The 10,775-nt window shown below is 52.4% G+C and overlaps 1 long non-coding RNA gene across 1 annotated transcript; it reads left to right on the top strand.

The window, feature by feature from the left end:
• The first annotated feature begins 265 nt into the window (after nucleotides 1-265).
• Nucleotides 266-10,380, top strand: LOC123389820. The gene is made up of 3 exons (XR_006604468.1): nucleotides 266-604; nucleotides 7,843-7,914; nucleotides 9,788-10,380. It is a non-coding gene; the product is annotated as an uncharacterized LOC123389820 (long non-coding RNA).
• Nucleotides 10,381-10,775: the final 395 nt, after the last annotated feature.

The following is a 10,775-nucleotide window of genomic DNA, read 5'->3' as shown; positions in this document are numbered from 1 at the left end:
ACCAAATTGTTCTTGTAGAAAAGGAGCCATGGAAGAGGCACCTCGGTGGCTCAGTCAGTTAAGCGTCCAACTGTGGGTTTCAGCTCAGGTCATGATCTCAGAGTCCTGGGGTCAAGGCTGGAGTCGAGCTGTGAGCTCGGTGGGGGGTCTGCTTGAGGATTCTCTCCCTCCTCCTCTCCCTCTGCCTCTGTCTCCCCTACCCAGCTTGTACACATTCTCTCTCTCAAATAAAAAATCTTTAAAAAAAGAAAGAAAGAGAGAGAGAGAGAAGAAAGAAAGACAAAGAGATAAGAAAAGAAAGAAAAAGAGAAACGGAGCCATGTATATTTCCTTGAAAAAACTGGTATTGATTCCTACTGACACACTCGTCACATATTACTCAAAGCTGCCCCACGATGCTACCAAATATTGACATGCTGCGCTGGGTGAGGAGGTAGCCGTAGTGAAGTAAGAGCAGTACTCAGTTCTGGAATCTTCTTACTTCAGGAGGCCAATCACTGAGCAGTGTTCTTATATTCTTTCCTTCGTTATCTGATTTACCAATAACTTCTGTTAAGACGCCACCCAGAGTAAACCATTTCCAGTTCCAGTCAGGGTCTGTTGGGTAAGTCCGTTTTTACATTTTTCAGATGTGTGTGATAATATTGAGCTACTTTTAAGTACGTTATACTTAAAAATGGCCACAACATCACATGTTCCTGGTGGACACAACGGCACCACCTGTGAAGTAAGTATTCCTGAGAGAGAGAGAGAGAGAGAGCAAGGACGGAAGAGAGGCAGGGAGGGAGGGAGGCAGGGAGGGAGGAGAGAAAGCGCGAGAGAGGAAAGAGAGAAAGAGCGAGACATGAGGGAAGGAAGGAAGGAAGAAAAAGGGAGGAAAGAAGGAAGGGGGGAAGGAAAGAAAAGGGAAGGGAAGAGAAGGGAAGGGAAAGAGAAAATGAAGCCCAGCCAAGCTTCTAGATCTAACTACTAGTGTAGAGGAAACACAGGACTCCGGAGGAAAAAATGTCAACTGACACCCAGGGTTGTAGTAGCAGAATCCGGGATGTGGGAAGCCGGACATCAGGTGATGCCTGTCATAGCTGGTGACGTGCACAAGGGAGGTCGTTGCACTATTTGCTCTGCCTTTGGGAATGTGTGAAAACTGTCTAGTAAAGGCTTAAAAATACCTACAAGTGTTTGGCTCATACACACAAGCCCTCCTTTCCCTGCCGACCACGAACTAGCACAGTTCTCAGGCATGGGCAGGGAGTCACGCCGAACGCTGTGTCCTCCGTGAACTGGCCATCCTTGGGTCTAACTGAGATGAAACACTGGATGTGGACAGATGCAGAGGGTGATGCCATCGGGCGTTCTCAGACCTGGGTTCTCCATCTGATTCTGCTCTCCACCAGCTTGAGGAACTTTGGGCAAATCACTTACCCTCTCTCTGAGCACCCATTTTTTTCTCTACCAAAAGAACCACTCATTCAGCAAACACTTGAGGTGGATGTGGAAACAAGGTAGACAACTGTCCCCGCACTCAAAGAGCAAGAAGTGTGCCCAAGGAATCCATTACATAAGGTTGGGTGGGAGAAGGACCATTCGAGAGCTAAGGGCACCAAGGGATTCTGAACCCAAGAGAATCTCTTCTCTCTCAGTCTCAGGGAGGGCTCCCTGGAGCAGGTGGCATTTGAGCTGAAGCCTGACAGGTAGGATTTCAGCAGGGTCCAGGAAGAGGAGGGCGAGCCAGCAGAGGGAGTCCGAGCCGGAGGGATCCAAAGGAAGTGATCTATGGTGCCTGTCTGGGAAGCCAGGGCAGGGCAGGCTGTGGAGGCCCTGAATGCCGGCCCACTGTGGTGGAAACTTCTGTGGAAGGCAATAGGGAGCCCCCTGGACTCTTGAGGAGAGAGATGCTTTGATCAGGATGGTTTTTAAAGATTGTACAGAGCGGATGGATTAAGGAGAAAGATTGGATCCTATTTACAGCAGGAGAGAGGAGGCCTAGCTCAGCCGGTCTACGAGCCACCTCTGAGGGTAAAAGTACAGAACATGCCGCAAGGACGGCGGGGCTTTCTTCTCCCAGGGAGAGTGTGTGCGTGTACGCGTGCGCGTGCGTGCACACACACACACACACACACACCATACACACATCACACCCCCCACACACACACCACACACACATCACACACCACATACCACACACACGCCACACATGCACACCCCACATACACCACACACACTCCACACACACCACCACACACACACCACACACCCCACACCCACAACCCTCACACACACACACACACCACACACACACACGCACACACCGTGCACACACAAACCACACACACCACACACCATACACACATGCGCACACCACCCACATACACATCACACACACACACACACACACCACACATACATATCACACACACCACACATAGTAGTGAATCCTGAGGCCTGGGGCTGGAGAAAACAAACCATGTATGAGAGAAAGTATGACTGGAAAAAGGAATACATCAACCATCAAATGCAGACACAGTTTGGCGCGAAACTGAGAAATGGCGCAGGGAATGCCTCCTGTTTCCTCCCATTTCAGAAAGATCTTTTTGCATCTTGTCCTGGTTCATTCTGGAAGCAAGTTCATCAGAACCCAGAGATCGGGGGCTGCTGCTGCTTGCTGGGTGGCTCAGACTGCCGGGGGTCACCGGGCCCCCACAGCCGAGGCCTCCGTCCCTGAGGGAGTGTTGGGAGCCCAGAACCTGGCAGTCTGGAGCGCTGCCTTATCTTTCTATCTTCTCTACAGAAAAGGACATTATAAAATCAAAATTCACACCAGCAAAACAAGGTAAGAACAAAGATAGCGGCAGATCAGGCTTTCTTGGCTGAAGGTGACACTGCCGGGTCCCTGGGATCCCGCACTCACCCAAGGCTCCTGGGCTCTGTTCTGGCCCGTGTCACACCTCGGTGTGTGATCTTCACCCAATTACCCAAACCCCAGATTTGTTAGCAAAGGTGGTTTCCTAACTTTTTTAAGTAAAAAAAAAAAAGTTCTTTTTCTTTTTTTTTTTAAAGATTTTATTTATTTATTTGACAGACAGAGATCACAAGTCGTCAGAGAGGCAGGCAGAGAGGGGGGGGGGAAGCAGGTTCCCTGCTGAGCAGAGAGCCCAATGCGGGGCTCGATCCCAGGACCCAGGGATCATGACCTGAGCTGAAGGCAGAGTCTTTAACCCACTGAGCCACCCAGGTGCCCCAGTCCTCTTTCTTTAGAGTAACTAATGCATCCAAACAGGAGGAGACCCGATGTGAAATGTGAAGAATTTCAGGGCAGGGAGAGGGCTATTCTGCCCTTTGCCTTTGCCCTTCACCTTCACAAAGTTCCAGAAGCAGAAAGGTGCTCCTGAGCCCAGTGGGTAAGTGGGCTCCTGGCACAGAAGTGGACCCAGGGAAAGCCCCATTGCTGGGGAGCCTTGTCACTGCCCTGGCCAGTTTCACTCCCCAACTCTCTTCCGGGAGCCCCTGGGCTGTGAGAACATGGGAGGCGGGACGGACAGCCGTGGCAGAGGTGGAAGCCGGTTCCTGAGGGATCCCACCTTGTTCCTGGTGCAGGTGGCAGCCCACTGAGATCCCCAAGCAGACCCTGAGTTCCAGCTCCCTTAGTGCCTCCAAGTCCCGCCTTTGACTCCGGTCCTCACTTAACACTCTGCAGGCAGGCCTCCTCCCTGGGGAATGGATGCAAAACAGGGCGGGCTCACACCCCAGAGAGCCCAGCTCTGTGTTTTGCAACAGTGGATACTCAGGGAATATTTGCTAAAATATTAGTGCTAACAATTAAGGCGCCTCTTTATTCTGAGCCCGGCCTCACTTGTTGGTGGGCACCACAGGCTCCAAGCCCACAGGGCACTCATGTTACCTGTCCTCAGGAGCCGATCCAGAAACCAGAATAACAGAAATGAACGCACTCTCTCTGTCCCGGCCCACCCAGGCCCCTTTCCCATGGTGTCCTCATTCTTCCTCCACTCCAGACGGCACAATGCCTGCACGTGTGCGTTGCCTTAGGCCTCCTGTGCCCCGAGCCAAGCCTAGCAGGGGGAAGCCAGCATCCTGGGCTTCCAGAGAGATCTCCAGGTTTCGTACCTGGCTAATCATTCAGTGGGGGCAGCAGGAATGGCTGTTTGCTTTTGCTGGGGATGCCAGGGAACAAGCTGTTCAAATCTCCCCCAGGCCCCCCGCCCCCTTCTGACACCCTGCTCCCCATCATTTCTCCACTATCTCCTGTCTTATCATCCCTCCAGGAACACTTGTTGAAGTTCAGGAGGCAAGGCTGCCTCCCTTGCCCTTGTTTGCAATCCCAGATTTCTACTCCCGGTGGTTTCCTTGCCTTTGGCCCCAGAGTCCTCACTGGTGGCCTGGAGGGCCCACATGGGACGTGCTACCTCTTGGAGGCCTCCAGAGCCTGGTGTCGGGCAGGTATCCAGTATCGTGAGGGCCAAGAGATGGGATGTCCTGGGAGACAGAAGGGACAGAAGGGATGGTCCTGAAACATCTCCTTGACTCACCATCACGGCAGTGGGGAGAATGAGAAATCTTACATTACAGTTTCTAGGCACACAGAGCCCAGGGCAGTGGCCGAGGAGGGTAAGAGGAAAGGAAGGTGGATGTGGTAGCAAGGTGGTCACTAGATGTGTGACCCCAGGCTGGCCTTGAACCTCCCTGGGCCTCAGTTGCATCATCAGGGGGAACTATCGTTCCTATCTCATAGGGTTAGCCTAAGAATTATATGAGTTTGTAGAAAGCATAGGGCCATCTGGGTGACATAAAATTCTTAATATTTATTTATAGGTAGTTCTCAAGCTCTCCTTCCTGCCAGAGGCATCTGGAGGAACGGGGAGTTGATTACTGATAATGTGTGATATGTGCCACAAAATTCAAACTCATTCTTCGGTCTGGAGGCTCTGAGAGGGAGGGAAGCATGAACAGAAGTCCAGGTGGAATCCTGTTGCCCTGTGTGAGGCAGAGGTCTCTGGGTGGGCTCAGTCAGCCCTCCTCAACAGGCCTGCTCTCCCGGGAAAGGATGTCCCTGCCATGGGCCCCACTGTCCTACCCTCCTCTCTCTTTTTCTAATGACACTAGACTAGATGAATAATATCTCCCCATATATGTTCTTCCTAACATCAGTAAGGTCCTAAAAGCTGCTTAATGCTAATGTCATTTTTACTAAGTGTCTCGGGAGAACATTCTCAGTAGAAAGCATAAAAGTTTATGAATCATCTGGAAATTTCCCTCTTGCGGGGTGGGGGCGGGGGCAGTGGTGCAGTGGTGAGAGGGATGTAGTCCCAAACGGGGTAGGCGTCTGCTTCTCAGCTCTTTGGATAAAAGTATGGATTTGGCTTCTTTGACCAGCGAGGCAGGAGTAGTATGGCTGTTTTATGGAAAGAGAGTTAAGGTTGTTTGCCCATAATCACAGCCCAACAACCCGCTGAGGCCCCACATCCTGTGCTCTGGGCCATCACTACACCCGCCCTGGCAGCAGCCTCGCTGCCCCCAGTTTGTCAGGAAGGTGCCTGCCACGTGTAGCATCTGCCCTTCTTGGGACCCATGAATCGGCCCAAGCCCTCTGCACCTCTCACGTCACCCCTTGTGCTCCCAATGAATAGATGCGACAACATTTTGGTAGCTGGAAATTCTCGTAATCAATCCCTTGAGCCCCAAACTGGCAAATCTGGGTAGTGAAGGCTGTCCTCACTGATCTCCACTCCAAGGAAACAGAAAAGACCCGGTGGGGGGCGGGTAGGGGCGTCTTGATCCAGCCAAGATCCCATGCCTGGAGATGCAGAATCGCCCCCCTTCTGCCGAGGCCCAAGGACCATGTGGTGAGCCCTGGGCTATGATACAGGGAAAACCACAGGGCTGAGGATCTATGAAAGCTATCATTTCATTGAGAGCCAGAAGCAACACTGATTGGGAGTACTTGGAATTGGCAGCACCAAGCTGTTCGGGATGACTGCGGAGTCTCATGTATACGGAGAAGCATATCTGGGTTTGCTTGTTTTGAACTCACATTCATGCTTTAGTCACTACGAACCACAGAAACCCCACAGGCTGCTCACTCTGCCCTCCCTTCCTGCTGATTCGAGATCCTTCTCCCAGCAACTGCTGCTCTGGTCTATTCCCCCACCCCACGCCCCAGACACCTGCCCCAGGGCTCCCACCTCTGACCCTGCTTCTGAAACCCCAGAGCAGACCTGAGCCCGACGCCAGCCAGGAAAAGGAAAAGGTGGTCGGGAGGCAAAACTTGACAAATTGTTGAATTGGGGTGAAGGGTATAAAAGGGGACCTTGGACTAGTCTGTTTGTGCATGCTTGAACCTTGTAGCGACACAGATTTTAAAATAAAAAGACTGGTTACGGAGCACAGCACTGAGCTAAGAAGCAGTGCAAACAATGATTCACATAACATGGGCTAGGCTTCTCCTCAGCTCTCTACACACATTGTTTCATGGAACTGGTACCTTGGACCCATGAGGTTCGTGCCCACCATTCCATACTTCGTAGATGGGGAATCCTAAGTGCCTGGAGCTCACACAGAATCCACCATGCCCTGAGCCATGGTTCTTCTGTCAGCCCCTGAGGCTCTCACATGAGGGGCCAACCCAAGACCCATGACCGCTGACCCCACTCTATCCTCATCTAGCCAGCATTCTGTGGGGAAGGCACAGTGACGGCTCTTACGTCAGGGAGGAAGCAGGGCTTGGGGAAGTGACTGGCCCAAGGTCACGGGGCCAGGAAGAGGCAGTGCAGGACAGACCCCCACTCCCCACTCGGGGCAGGACTCCTGCTCGGGTAGGTAGCTAGAACGCTCTTTCCCTCCTGCTCAGGGAAGGCCCAGAGGAGGTCAAACCTGGCCTCTTTGGGAAGCAGAGGTCAAAGAGGCAGGGAGTACTGGGAAGCAGTTGGGCTGGGCGAGGCAGGCCGCCCCCCTCAGCACCCGTGGAATGCAGAATTCCTGGCGTGGCTCTGGGAATCTGTTTTACAAGCTCACCAGGTGATTGTTCCGAGCGCTGAACTTGGTGAGCCATGCCGTGCTGTTTAAATGGCCTTTCCCAACGGCCTGCGACACCACTTTTTCCTGGATGTCGGCTGCCTGTCAAACATAGGAGCACGAGGGCCTGGGAGGGCGATGGAGAACAGGCACCCAAAATATAAACCGGGGGTCATCTCTGGAGGCTGAGCTGACAGGTGACAGGTGACGTATCTGCTTCTGCTAGAACAGTGTTCGGCACTTGCCTAACTCTATAAAAGCCAGCGTCTTGATAACCTCTAGCTTGCAGTGGATGAAGGAAGCAGCAGGAGAATCCCCTAGAAGGGTGTTCGTGGAACAGGAGGTGACGGGGATGTTCACAGTCATCCCGGGAGGTCAACAGTCACTCATCGTGATTGGGTACTTTCAGGGTTCACGGGGCCCTGCAGATCGGCCCCGGCAGGAACTCTGCCCTCAGCTGAGAACACGTTTTGCAGGAACAGAGAAACTGGTTTGAACACATGTTGCATGTTTAAATTCTCAAACAATACAGATTTTAAAATAAAGGGACTGTTGGTGGGTCCCCCGCTGCCACCCAAGGGCTGGGTTTGGGTCCTGGGGACTGTAGGGTTGATGAGGGACTTGGCTCTGTGGGAGGGTATTACGTTTCTTCCTCAGCAAATCTTAAGAAACTCTAGCTTCTGTGCACTATGGTTCGTGGGCTCTCTGCATGGAGCAGGGACTGGTTGAAAGGTGGAGGGCCGGTTCTGGCTTCAAGCCCACCCTGTGCTGCCCCAGTCCCCGGACAGGAAGCCAACAGCTCTTGCTTGCTCATAGTGTGACGGACCAGCCGGCGAGGCCATGACGCGGAGGCTCACCGGCCATCAGAAGCTTCTCCAAGGCTACTCGGTAAGGCCAGGTCCATGTCCACACTGACATTTGGCGTTGTCGTGGAGTGAGGTGACCGATGGCGCAAGCACACACACATGGCCCTGGCTCCTTCATGGGGCCATGCTCACCACCACTCTGGCCCAGAGGGGACCCAGGGGACTCCCTGAACCACACCGGTCAGAGTACCCCTCTCAGGACATAATGACAACTGATGGCTTAGACTACGGAAACAGAGCTCTACAAAACTAGGGGCAAAGCCTGTCTTGACTACAGGCTCATGCAGGGTGAGCAGAGTCAGCCCAGACACAGGGCCCTGGAGGGAAGGAAGGGTGGGCTCCAGGCTCCAGGAGGGCCCTCCTCCAGGCTGTCCCCTGCAGCCCTGCTCACTGGCCGGGAGTGCACTCCATTTGGGGATTCATAATCCGTTGCCCAAACTTCCTTGGTTTGTCAGGTTTTGCTATCAGCCGCCCTGTCTCAGTTAGGAAATCAGCTTTCTAGAACTTTCCAACTCAGCTCCCGCTCTCTCCCGCTTCCATGCCTCACCCCAGGGCCCATGGGGAAGGAAAGCAAAAACAAGAACAGGTCTCTTACTTTCTCCCTCATCGCCAGCTAGTCTTTCTGTGGAGAAATGAGAAGGGAGCAGCTGGTGAACTCAGAAGGGGTGATCAGGTGGGCTGTGCTGGGGAAGCCCCAGGACCGGCCCAGGCCCAGCCACCCTCTAAGTGCTCGGCACCACCCCCTTCCCTGCACTCAGCTTCCCTGGCCTGCCCCAGCCCTATCGCTGGCCATTCCCAGCATCTCGGGGGCATGATAAGTTGTGACAGCGGAGCTCTGGCCAGGAACGGGTCCATATAGGCTGCCTCCAGAATGAGGACCCGCAGCCCTGCCGGGAGGTGGTCGACAATGGGTCAGTTGTTTTCCGCAGAGATCGTCTCCCACCCGACTTCGAATTTACATTGTATCTAAGGAAAAAGAACCAGGTGTTCTAAAGCCCAAAGATAGTAATAAAATCGAGCAAGATAAAAATGTGGAGGAAACGTGATTTAGTCTGATGTGTTTTTCACCTTCCAAACTGCTAAATAAACAGCACACATAGCCCAGAAGTGTTTTATGGCCCCTCTCTGCGTGTACTTCCCGAAGATGTTTCTCTGCATAGCTCAGCCTCTCTAATTTAGCTAGCGCAGAGGAGGTAAAACGCAGCGGGGCCATCTGTCCCCACACCGACCCGGGAGTCGCATGGCTGCGTTACCTGCGCTTCTGGGAGGCGCAGCCCTCTGGGGCTGGCAAGGGGACTCTGGGCCAGCAGGTGGCGGCCACGTCGCGGGCTGCTGTTGTCCCGGGGCTGGAAGGACGCTGCTGCTCTGCCTCGTGCTGACCGCTTGGGGCGCACTGTTTCCATTTTTTAATCTGCTTGTTTTCCCGAGTTATTTCATCCTGTGGAGTTCCGTTGTTCTCACATTTCTGTGTGTATTAGAATTATTCTGCAGAATTCTTTACCCAAAAGCAGATCGGTGAGCTTGACGAGAGACTGGAGGGAATTTCAAAGGTAATTGTGGTTGGACGCAACCTTTACCTTTCACACTGGCATCAGAAATTAACCTACATGCAGATGCCCCCCCCCCCCCCCGCCAAATCCACCGTCACCCCCATCCCGCCCAACGTCCTTGGGAAGGCCCTCCTTGATCTGTTCTCCCAGAACACAGTAACCCCGTAAACCTGGACTGTCTGTCTTGTGTATTCTGCTCCTTCTGCAAAGAGCAGCACATTAGTAAGATCCTCGTGCCCTGAGATTTAGGGGATTTTTTTTTTTCTTTTTATCCTTGCATACTTATTTCCAGGTCAAAAAATAATACATTATTGTACTTTATTTATTTATTTTTTTTTTTTTAAGGAAAAGAAAGGAAAGGAAAGGAAATCCACAACACATGAAACGTATCCTGGGCGCCACTCAGTCTGTGACTGGCCTGCATTTATCTCTGACTGTCCCCTGGCAGTTTGAAGCATTACTGCTCCGTGATAACCAGAAGTGAGTAAGCGCTACGGCCGTTCAGAATGTCACCCTGAAGCACCAATTCAGAATGTCACCCTGAAGCACCAATAGAAAGCTCGTAGCTTCTGCCCTGGCCGTAGTTATGTGGCCAGCATGCTGATGAAGAGAAGTTTACAGGACACGACTTCGGGTTACAAATGACTGCATAAAGGGCATCCTCTCTGCCTAACTTGGGCTGCTCAGCCTGAGGGATGGGCCAGCTGGAGAGCATTCCAGACACGCTGCAAGGCCTTTCACGTCCTGGAAAATGAGCTGACGATTCCTAGTGCCAGTTTTCTCCAAGCCGAGCTCCAGAGACACTAAATCAGAGGCTAAGCTGTTGGCATCTCAGAGGATCTCAGCTTCTGAGTGGGGCCCTCCTGGTTGAGAGGGTAACAAACCTGTGAGCACTTCCAGGAAAGCAGCCACACAGCTGCCTCCCTGAAGCAGGACACTATTGTCATTTTAAAAAAAGTGATGTCTGCCAACTATCATATGATCTCCCTGATATGAGGAAGTTAAGAAGCAACATGGGGGGTGGGGGGGCAGGAAAAGAATAAATGAAACAAGATGGGATCGGGAGGGAGACAAGCCATAAGAGACTCTTAATCTCACAAAACAAACTGAGGGTTGCCAGGCTGGGGTGGGGGGGCCAGGGGGTTCAGGAGAGGGTGGTGAGATCATAGACATTGGGGACGGTATGTGCTATGGTGAGTGCTGGGAAGTGTGTAAACCTGGTGATTCACAGACCTGTACCCCTGGGGCTAATAATATATGTTAATTTTTTTAAAAAAGGAAAAGAAAGTGATGTCTACTCACAGAATATTATGAGGCCACTATAAATAAAGTT

Source organism: Mustela putorius, unplaced genomic scaffold (assembly GCF_011764305.1).
Source record: "Mustela putorius furo isolate JIRA1106 unplaced genomic scaffold, ASM1176430v1.1 tig00004036_pilon_pilon_pilon, whole genome shotgun sequence".
NCBI lineage: Eukaryota > Metazoa > Chordata > Mammalia > Carnivora > Mustelidae > Mustela > Mustela putorius.
This window is presented reverse-complemented; position numbering and strand designations above follow the sequence as displayed.